The following is a 12,355-nucleotide window of genomic DNA, read 5'->3' on the forward strand; positions in this document are numbered from 1 at the left end:
ACTGAAGCCTGCCATTACCTGTTTCTGGCTCATTTCTCTCAAGGGGAAAAGCTATGAGCACAGTGCATTTAGACCGTGTTGCTTCCTCAAACATGGCCATCACTATAGTGACCACCAGACCACGGTCATGAGGGCAGGATTTCATCAGGTGTAAGTAACATTGTTTTAGAAAATAACACCCGTAATACATCCAATAAAACCTTTTTTCCATGTCTGTGCTATAAACACATGCTCATTTTGGTATCCTTCTTCCTGTCATAAAAAGCTTCAGTGAGCTTTCACAAAACCCAAAATGTTGTTGTTTCTTTTTTTAATGTCGATGGCTGGCTCATTTGAAACTTGCGCTAATATAATAATTTGAGTGCTGATGGTTGTTTTTTTTGTTTGTTTGTTTTTTTCTGATTTCACCTATGCATTACTCACAGCAAGCATACCATAAATGTGTTTAATGTATTTTGTGGCCTAAAAAGGCAAGGCAAGGCAAGGCAACTTTATTTATATAGCACATTTCATACACAATGGTAATTCAAAGTGCTTTACATAAAATAAAATAAAATAATAATAATAAAATAATAATCACAACAATAAAACAAAGAATTTAAAAACTTTGAAAATGATTTAACAATTGATTTAAGAGGTTTAAAATTAGTTTAAAACAGTTCAAAATAGAAAATTATTATACATAAAATATAGTGCAATCAGTTTGGACATTGCACAGTGCTCATTCAATAAATGCACAGCTAAACAAATGAGTTTTGAATCTGCATTTAAATGTTACTATTGTTTTGGCACATCTGATCTCTTCTGGAAGCTGATTCCAACTGCGGGTGGCATAATAACTAAATGCAGACCAAATGCCTTGTTTTGTGTGAACCCTTGGTATTTCTAACTGACTCGATCCTAATGATCTGAGTGGTCTGTTAGGTTTATATTCAGTGAACATATCTGCTATGTATTTAGGTCCTAGGTCATTGAGTGATTTATAAACGAGTAAAAGTACTTTCAAATCAGTCCTAAATGTAACTGGAAGCCAGTGTAAGGACCTGAGGACTGGTGTGATATGCTCAGATTTTCTGGTTCTAGTCAGAATTCTGGCAGCACTGTTCTGGTTGAGCTGCAGCTGTCTAATGGTCTTCTTGTGAAGGCCGGTGAGGAGACCATTACAATAGTCTACCCTGCTGGTGATAAAGGCATGAACAAGTTTCTCCAAGTCTTGACTGGAAACAAAACATCTAATTCTTGCAATGTTTTTTAGATGATAGTATGCTGATTTAGTTACTGCATTGACATGACTACTGAAACTAAGGTCTGTCTCCAGAATCACACCAAGATTCCTGACTTGATATTTAGCTGTTAGACCCCTAGAGTCAAGGTATGCATTCACTTTGAGAACTTCATCTTTGTTTCCAAATGTAATGATTTTAGTTTTCTCTTTGTTTAACCGAAGAAAGTTTTGGCACATCCAACTATAAATTTCATCAATGCATTGGCAGAGGGAGTCAATGGGGCTGTAGTCATTTGGTGATAAGGCTGGGTAATTCTGGATATCATCAGCATAGTGGTTCTTTCTCATTATTTGACTTAGTGGGAGCATATACAGGCTAAATAAGAGCGATGCAAGTATTGAGCCTTGTGGCAGAGGTCTACATGGGTCCAAAAATTTGTGAACCCGAACCCGAAGAGACCCATAAATGTTCTAAACTGATCTGCCCTGGACCCGTCTATTATTTTGAAAGTTGGACCCAGGCCCGTGCAGAACCGAGAAATGTCAAAAATGTACTACCCGGAACTGATGCGGACCGTCAATTATTTGAAAGCTGGACCCGAACGCAGCCGGGAAGACGCATATTCAACAGAAAGGTGATAAACAAGTTGCAAAAATTAAACTTTTTGTCTTACCTAATGTAAGAAGACTTCTCCCTTGTACCTGACTGTGATGCACGCAATCCTCCTTGCCAAGAAAGTTCCATCCATGTTATTCCTCTCTTGCCAGTTGAAATGCTTAATCCGCTCGTTATTCCAGCTTCAAAAGTCCACTTGCTGTCACGGGGAAGGATGACAAATGTGACTTCGCAGTTTTGCATTTTTTGTATCTTGAGTCAACTTGCATAATAATTTAGACTGTTTGCCCATGGATTATAATAGCGATTGCTCATCCAGTGCCATTGCTGCTGACGTTAGCTTTACTATTTGCTGTCATCTCTGTGCTCTCTGAGCCGAGTCTGCGCAAAAAAATTTAGATATAACAACAAGACAGTTTATTCATAATATTATTATAAAATTTGGAGAAACTGCAATGCGCGGTATGGTGGAAAAAGCCCACCTTCTAAATAAAAAAGCCAATTGTCAAAGGTAAAGTCATTGTATGGTTTTTTTTTTTTTTTTTTTTGCTTGTTTGTTTCCCCACCTTATTTCAAATTACCGACTCACACTTTTCTCATCCTAATTTTACAATCTGAAAGTTACAAAACAACACACGCACAGCGCTGACTGACTCTGATAACGGCCGGGTGTTCTCCTAGTCAGATCGACTCAGGTATTACACACAATGGGAAACAGACCCAGGACCCGAAGTAATAGATTGGGACCCGACCTGGAACCGGCTTACCATTTAGAATATAGCCCTGAATCCGTACGGATCCCGGGTAGGGTCCCGGGTCCCCGGGTCTCAGGTCCTCCATGTAGACCTCTACCTTGTGGGACTCCGCATGTCATGGACGTCCACTTAGACTTATGCTCTCCTATACTCACATATTAAACTCCCCCTTCTAAGTATGACCTGAACCATCTGATTACCATCCCAGAAAGCCCGACCCAGTTTTCCAGTCTCTCTAGTAGTATGTTATGATCGACAGTGTCAAACGCAGCACTAAGATCTAGTAGGACCAGCACTGATAATTTGCCAGAATCAGAATTTAAGCGAATATCATTTATTATCTTAATGAGTGCTGTCTCTGTGCTGTGGTCAGTAACCAGAATGAAAATTGTCCAGGTATCCATTTGAGTTGAAGTTTTTGTTCAGCTGATTAAAGACTACCTTTTCTATAATCTTCCTCATAAAAGGAAGATTTGATATTGGTCTATAGTTGCTCAAAATGGTGTTATCAATTGCTCTTTTCAGAAGAGGTTTAACAACTGTAGTTTTCAGGGAGTTTGGAAAAGTCACAAAAAGAAGTGAGGCATTCACCACTTCTAATAGATCTGCTTCTAAACAGTTAAGCACCCTTTTGAAAAAATATGTGGGAAGTGTGTCAACATAGCAGGTTGACGATTTAAGGTTCTGTACCCTTTCTTCTAAAATTTTAATATCAGTTTCTTTAAAAGCAGACATAGTATCTTCTTTTTGATATTGCGGTCGAATCTGTCTGACCTCTGCATAACTTGGGGATGTGCTAATTGCTTTCGTAATATTATTGATCTTCTCAGAAATGAAGGAAACAAACTCATTGCATTTGCTGTCGGAAAGCATTTCACTGGGAATCTGACTGGGGGGTTTGTCAGTCTCTCAACAGTAGTAAGAGTGTGAGAGTTTTTTAAGTTACAGTTTATAAAGATTGAGAAGACAGTTTGTCTAGCTGTGGCTAATTTCACATTAAAAGCATGAAGGCTGTCTTTATAGATGCTATAGTGAATTTCAAGTTTCAGCTTCCGCCACATCCACTCAGCTATTTTGCATTGTCTTTTTATACTCTGTACTGCTGTTGATTTTCTCCAAGCTGATTTCTGTCTGCCTGTCTTCTTGCTGACTTTCACAGGAGCTATGTAATCAATAACATTCTTAACTTTTGAGTTAAAGGAATCAATGAGAAGATCAACAGAGTCTGCAGAAATGCTTGGTGTTAGAGATATAGCCTCCATAAATAGCACACTAGTGTTTTCGTTACTGCATCTCCTTCTGACACAGACAGATCTAGATTCAGTGGTAGCAGAGATCAATATATCAAAGAAAATACAGAAGTGATCAAATAGTGCTAATAACAATGGATGAAATGTTTAGACCCCTACTGATGATTAAATCTAGATTGTGTCCACGTTTGTGTGTGGGTCCATGCACATGCTAAATCAGGTCAAAAGTGTTTAAAACAGTTATAATTTCTTTTATAGTTTTGTTTTCTGCATTATCCATGTAAATATTAAAATCCCCTGCAATAGCAAAACAGTCAAACTCTGAGGAAATCATTGATAACATTTCTGTGAACTCTTCAACAAAGGCTGGAGAGTATTTTGGAGGCCTGTAGATAATTATAAACAGAATGCATGGAGCACCTTCCAGCACAACCCCTAGATATTCAAAAGACAAGTACTGACCAAATGACGCTTGCTTGCATTGATAGACATCTTTAAATAGAGCAGCTACACCTCCACCTCTCCTAACAGTCCTGCAGACACTCATGAAAGTAAAGTTAGGAGGGGCTGTTTCAATGAGGACTGTTGCACTGCAGCTGTCTTCTAGCCATGTTTCGTTTAGAAACAAAATCCAGGTTGTTTGTGGTTATTGAGTCATTGATTAGAAATGATTAATTTTTTAGTGATCGAATGTTTAAAAATGCTAACTTGATGGCATTGCATTTTGTCTCAACATCAATATTAGTTTGATGCATAACAGGCCACAGATTAGACGAGTCAGCCGTATGGCTTGAGAAGGCCTTAGACTTTCTATCACGTGATAAAACAGAAATAGAGAAAGCTACAGGCACACTGGGTTCCCACTTGTTCTGTAAACATTTGTGAATGTTGCTGCCGTTATAGCGGGAACCTGACACATATCACTGAGAGCTGCTATCAGTTGTTGTTGATTCACCCACAGCAGATGGAGGGTTTGGGCCCTGGCGTTGTGGCAGCAGTCGGAGAGCTTTCACAGGAAGAGGAGGACGAGCTGGGCCCACAGGCTTTGGTGGTTGTGGGGCCCGCCGTTTTTTAGTTGATATCTGGGGGCTTGCAGCAAAATAGTGGGAGAGTTTGATCCCAGTATACACCAGTTCCTCCATTTTCTGTGAGGATCTTACAAGTGGAGATGCTGGAGAGAGGAATAATGTGCCTGGTGAGCGGGGCTGTGGCTCTGGTGTTTCCGGTGGCTGAAATATGTGTCAACCACATGATGACTCAGAAGCTTATATGAAGTCCTGTCGTCACTTATACTTTGTCCAGGTGTGTGTGCCATTCAGGTTGAGTAGCTTGGCACACACTACTGTAGGATGATGGATGGAGAAGTAGATATTTTCCTTTAGCACTCTTGCACCAAGTTTGTTTGAGTGGAGGCCGTCCAGTTTAAACAGTTGTCTATGGCCCCAGAAATGGTTGAAATTGTTGATGAAATTGACTCCTTTTAAACTGCAGCTTCTTTGTAGCCATGTGTTCAGCTCAAGCAAATGTGAAAACATATTAGTTCCCCTTTCTAGGAGTGGTCCACTGATGAAAAATTGAACTTAAGTATTCAAAGTGTTTCAAAGAGTTCATTGAAGTCCTTCTTAAGGAGTTCTGACTGCTCTTTCCGAGTATCATTCTTCCCCACATGGATGATGATTCGTTTTGCAGTCTTGTGCTTCATTAGAATTTTCCAAAGTTCCTTGTTCAAATCAGAAACGGTTGCTTGAGGAAGGAAATATGTTGTTGTATTTCTACTACAATACAATACAATACAAATTTTATTTCTATAGCACATTTAAAACAACTGCCCTTGACCAAAGTGCTTTCCAGCAACATTACTGATGTTTCTGATAATAGAGTCACCCACTATCAGAGTCCTGGGCTCGGCTGTGCTCTGAGCTGAATGCCGCTGTCTGCTCGACCTTGAGTGCCTGTAGCGATGTTAGCTGCTGGCTGATCTGATCCATGTTTAATCACATTTGGGGATTTTTCACCCGCATTCATTAATGCTTCAAATCTGTTCTCAAGATGTACAGGTCCTTCTCAAAAAATTAGCATATTGTGAAAAAGTTCATTATTTTCCATAATGTAATGATAAAAATTAAACTTTCATATATTTTAGATTCATTGGACACCAACTGAAATATTTCAGGTCTTTTATTGTTTTAATACTGATGATTTTGGCATACAGCTCATGAAAACCCAAAATTCCTATCTCAAAAAAAATTAGCATATTTCATCCGACCAATAAAAGAAGTGTTTTTAATACAAAAAAAGTAAACCTTCAAATAATTATGTTCAGTTATGCACTCAATATTTGGTCGGGAATCCTTTTTGCAGAAATGACTGCTTCAATGCGGCGTGGCATGGAGGCAATCAGCCTGTGGCACTGCTGAGGTGTTATGGAGGCCCAGGATGCTTCGATAGCGGCCTTAAGCTCATCCAGAGTGTTGGGTCTTGCGTCTCTCAACTTTCTCTTCACAATATCCCACAGATTCTCTATGGGTTTCAGGTCAGGAGAGTTGGCAGGCCAATTGAGCACAGTAATTCCATGGTCAGTAAACCATTTACCAGTGGTTTTGGCACTGTGAGAAGGTGCCAGGTCGTGCTGAAAAACGAAATCTTCATCTCCATAAAGCTTTTCAGCAGATGGAAGCATGAAGTGCTCCAAAATCTCCTGATAGCTAGCTGCATTGACCCTGCCCTTGATAAAACACAGTGAACCAACACCAGCAGCTGACATGGCACCCCAGACCATCACTGACTGTGGGTACTTGACACTGGACTTCAGGCATTTTGGCATTTCCTTCTCCCCAGTCTTCCTCCAGACTCTGGCACCTTGATTTCCGAATGACATGCAAAATTTGCTTTCATCCGAAAAAAGTACTTTGGACCACTGAGCAACAGTCCAGTGCTGCTTCTCTGTAGCCCAGGTCAGGCGCTTCTGCCGCTGTTTCTGGTTCAAAAGCACACACCTGTGCACGGTGGCTCTGGATGTTTCTACTCCAGACTCAGTCCACTGCTTCCGCAGGTCCCCCAAGGTCTGGAATCGGTCCTTCTCCACAATCTTCCTCAGGGTCCGGTCACCTCTTCTCGTTGTGCAGCGTTTTTTGCCACACTTTTTCCTTCCCACAGACTTCCCACTGAGGTGCCTTGATACAGCACTCTGGGAACAGCCTATTCGTTCAGAAATTTCTTTCTGTGTCTTACCCTCTCGCTTGAGGGTGTCAATGATGGCCTTCTGGGTTAACCTCTTACCCATGATTGCGGTTTTGAGTAATGAACCAAGGTGGGAGTTTTTAAAAGCCTCAGGAATCTTTTGCAGGGTGTTTAGAGTTAATTAGTTGATTCAGATGATTAGGTTAATAGCTCGTTTAGAGAACCTTTTCATGATATGCTAATTTTTTGAGATAGGAATTTTGGGTTTTCATGAGCTGTATGCCAAAATCATCAGTATTAAAACAATAAAAGACCTGAAATATTTCAGTTGGTGTGCAATGAATCTAAAATATATGAAAGTTTAATTTTTATCATTACATTATGGAAAATAATGAACTTTTTCACAATATGCTAATTTTTTTAGAAGGACCTGTATAGGGGGTGGTAGAATACCAGTATTCACAAGCCTTGTCATAGTCGAATCTGGGGTAGAGGATGCTATCGCAGCAATATGAGATACTCATGACAATCTAATGTCTCGTGTGCCTTTGGGTCTCGCTCCTAGTTTGTGCCATCGATTAGTGTGGCGATCAGTTTCGGCTTGTTCCTCTACACTTGGTATAAACTGTTGAGCTTCACTAGATTCATGGGACTCACTGGCTGTATGCTGAGGGGGTCCGCGATGATGTTTTGCTGAGTGTTCCGCCTGTTTTGGAAGTCCAGCGAGTAACTTTGCTTCAAGAACCGCAGTCCTTTGTAGAAGTTTGCAGCAGTTCATGCAGCAAGTAGATTCAACAGGAAGCATTTTTTTCTCTTCTGTTTGAATGTTGACAGCTGTGTTTTCCCTTCTCCTGAATGTAAGCTGCTGGCAGTGGGAGGCAAAGTCTTCTTTTTCGTGGTATTATTCCCGTCCCAGAGTTTTTAGTTGTAGTGTTTGTGCCAAAAATGTGTTTTTTGAGCACTGTGCTGATCTGCTGAAGTAAAAATCTTAGAAAAATCTGAAAAAAGTACAGAAATAGGGAGCAAAGCACAGAGCAGTAAGCAAGAACATCCGAACGGTAGCGAAGCTGGAAGCACATGTAAAAAGGCATGTGATCTGCAGCAGCACACACCCATTTAATCCCAAATTTTTCCCAGACATGGAAATATCCAAATGATGTGTCATTAGTAACCCTTTGAAATAATCAATAATTGTTTTTTGAAATTTTATTGGAAAAGTGTGTGAAAAATTGTGTTTTATGTCCGGTCACAATTGTGACAGGTAGGATAATGGGTGTACTGAAATAACATATTTCTGCAGTCATAAAAATGGTTAGATATCTTAGACCAGCTATTTTAAACAGTTTGTTCACATTCTAGGGTCACTATTATGCATAAAAAACCTTATGCAACATTGATAGGAGCACTGTGATTAAAAAAAATAAAAATAAATCATCACCGCATTTCAAAATTGTTACTTTTTTGTAAAATATGACATAAAAATGTTTTATATTAATAAATCTAGTATTACAACATCATTATTGTCATTTTTTTTTTTTTTTTGTAACATTTGAATTTTTAATTTAGAACAATATTTTGTTATTGCAACATTTTAGTGTAATTTTCACTAACAACTGCAACTGGATTTATATTGTATACCTAAGTTCACTGTTATCCCACCGGTCACTATTGTGACCATCAAGATGTTTACTCATTCTATGACCACACTCAACCAAAACTAATTATTTGTGAATGCATATATTAATATTAGACACCCTAAAGATCATGAGTACCAAAAATCTTTGTCATATATTTATAAGACACTTTACTAGCCTTTAGTTTTGGAGCTTTGTTGCAGCCATCATCTTCTCAAGGTGCAAACAGGAAATAAGCTGCTCTGGTCATGTGACAATTTGCACTAATCATGTGAAACTGCACATATATAATTGAGACCCTTTATTTTTTCAATTTTTGCAGAAAGTGCACTAAAACATCAGTCATTAAGGTTTTTAGAGCTTTATAAATGAAAACCTTTTTACGGTCACTATTGTGGGCACTGGATTAAATGGGTTAAGTCTGATAAGGAGGTTGAAGTGAAACTTTACAGTGTAAAAAAAAAAAAAAAAAAGATCTGTGAAATATATGGGTAGTAAATATGGTAGCAACATTTGGGGTTTTTATTGATTGTACTTAAATTTAATGTAAATAAAGTATATATTTCATTAACTGAAAAAAAATAGAATACTAAATCATACTAAATGTTAGAAGATACTAAACAGTTAGAACTTACACTCAATGTTAGAATACTAAATTTTAGAATACTAAAATCGTTTTTATAACTTTATAATTTTGTACCTTTTTAAATATAGTTTTAAAACTTTTGTAATGACAACCACACACACACACACACACACACACACACACACACAAAAAGGTGTCAATGAGGAAGTCACATGATAAACCAAAGCTCATCACAAGCTGAGGAGGTAAATCAGTGGTCAAGTCAAGTCACCATTAATTTTTATTGCGCTTTAAACAATACAGATTGTGTCAATGCAGCTTTACAGTATTAAAATAGGAAAATAGTGTGTCAATGCAGAAGAACAATTGTAAACACTCAATTTTCAGTTAAAGGCAGTTCATCATCATATCTGGTCGGTATTGAAAAGTCCATTTTTAATTTTACGCAAAATGCGATATCTGCCGAGTTATTTTGTTACGTTTTCCCTTCTCTGCAGAATGCGACATATCCGCCAATCAACCAATCACCAATCACAGCGCACCATTCCACGCACTCTAGACAGTAATGGCAGCACTTTGAATACTCCCAGATTCCTAGTTTTCCTCATCTAATTTGTACTTTGTGATCAACAAACAAACTTAGGGCTGCACGATAAATCGCATTTGATTGTCATGCGCATCTTGCCAGTAAAGCCGGTTCTGTGATTAATAGTTAATTTTCATCAGGTGGTTTCAGATGGATACACAGACGTAGATCACTGACAAGCTATGCAATATTGCGTTCATAATCGCAGATGAGTCGCATTCGATTATGAACGAGATATTGCGTAGCTTGTGTTTTTATTAATGCAACGTATAGCAATAGTCAACTAAATAAATGTAACATGGCAAAGTTGAATGTAAGAGAAATGTCATTTTGGAATTTCTTTTGTCTAATGTGATATTGCTGTTGATGTTCTTGTTCATGATGAAAGTTTATTTCATTGCTGTAATTAATTTATAGCATTAACAAGATGACCTATTGAATTCATTTTGGGAGCGATGACTGATTGAATGTGTTTTAGTCCGGTGCCTGTATATAAGATTAGTACTGACGAAATTCAGAGGCTGTCATATGTGGATTAACCATGTTGTTTATTTTCAACAGTTTCAATATAAAAAATAACTTTCATATTGATGAAATGGATTTATTGCATTTAAAAAATAATAATAATGGATTTATTTCATTTTGGGAAATTTTTATATATATATATATATATATATATATATATATATATATATATATAATAAATCACTGAAAATCAAAATATGGCTTTGAATTTTTAATGTCATTATAATCTAAAGATGCTATGTGAAAGTTTGAAACAGAAAAATAGAGGTTTTCATCTTGCCACTTTCTTGGTAAATAAAACACATTTTTACTCAAATTAATCAAAATGGATTTATAGTGATTTGGAACCAAACTCTTCATGTAAAGCGTGAAAAGTAATGGCCCTAGTACTGAGCCTTGAGGTACTCCATACTGCACTTTTGATCGATATGATACCTCTTCATTCACTGCTACGAATTGATGGCGGTCAGATAAGTAAGATTTGAACCATGCTAATGCACCTCCACTAATGCCAACAAAGTTTTCTAGTCTATTCAAAAGAATGTTGTGGTCGATGGTAACAAACGCAGCGCTAAGATCCAGTAGCACTAATAGAGAGATACAACCATGATCAGATGATAAGAGCAGGTCATTTGTAACTCTAATGAAAGCAGGGTCAGTAACATGATACGGTCTAAATCTTGACTGGAAATCCTCACAAATACCATATTTCTCTAAGAAGGAATATAATTGTGAGGATACTACCTTTTCTAGTATCTTTATCTAGTATGACAGAAAAGAGATATTCGAGATTGGTCTGTAATCTGACGTGATACTATAGCTGACAGCTGCATGGTTACAATTTTATCTCTAATAGTATCGATCTTGGAATTAAAGTAGTTCATAAAGTCATTACTACTGTGCTGTGGGGAAATGTTAATGCCTGTTGGTGTTTTATTTTTCATTAATTTAGGCACTGTATTAAATAAATTCCTGGGTTTATGTTTGTTTTCTTCTAAAAGAGATGAAAAGTAATTAGATCTAGCAGTTTCTATAGGATAGGGTACTTTCCCGCCATGCTACACGAAATACCTCTAGTTTTGTTTTCCTCCAGCTGCGCTCCATTTTCCGCAGACGCCTCATGTAAGCAGGTGGAGGTTGATTAGGGTCAGCAGCGAAAAGGAAAGAGGTCCTTCTCAAGCCTCAGCGCTGAGGAAATCCCTGCCATCCGGAGACAAAGGCTAGGATGATTGGCCTGCTGGGAGAGATGAACTGTTCCTGCTTGCAGAACACCCACACTTGTCATCCTGCAAACAAGCCAGAGCATTTGGCACTGGATGAACAAGCAATCACTTTAATGTCTTTCTCCATACAGCCGTGTTGATCAGCAACTTCTGTCTCTGTGCAGAGATCAGTCATGTCCCTCTTATCTGCTGTAGTTTCTCCTCATTACTGTGGAAAGTCTCACACTTGTTGCATCCCGTTGCATTACAAACATTACGAATAGTTGACCTGATCACACTGCTGTAATTGCATGTTGATTTAGCCAAAGTAGGACAAATTCCTGGATCAACTCTGAGTCCCGGACTGTTCTGAGCTCATTCTCTGACACACTGATGTATACCATGCATACTATGCAATATCATTTACAGGTTGATACAATGTCTACCTGCCTTTCGCCAGATTTCAAAAGTTCTCCAGGTTAGCAGTTGCTTAAGTGACGCCAGTGCAGAGACCTGAGTAGATTCAGAGTCAAGACCGAGACCCAATGTGCCAAATGTGCGTAAAAATCAGCATTGGTTTGTACATGAAAGATTTTTGCTTGCCAGTTGGATGGTAACATATTTAAAATTAATTCTAACAGTGCCTGAGAACGTGATACGGTTAAGTGTGGATCCAACCCTTACAAAGATCTGAGATGACCGAACACCTGAGAAGAGATGATGCCAACGCCCCAGAAGACCTCAGATGATGCTAATCCTGTTACAACATATAAAACTACCAAATTTTGCTTAATCA

This window comes from Cyprinus carpio, chromosome B13 (genome assembly GCF_018340385.1).
Source record: "Cyprinus carpio isolate SPL01 chromosome B13, ASM1834038v1, whole genome shotgun sequence".
NCBI lineage: Eukaryota > Metazoa > Chordata > Actinopteri > Cypriniformes > Cyprinidae > Cyprinus > Cyprinus carpio.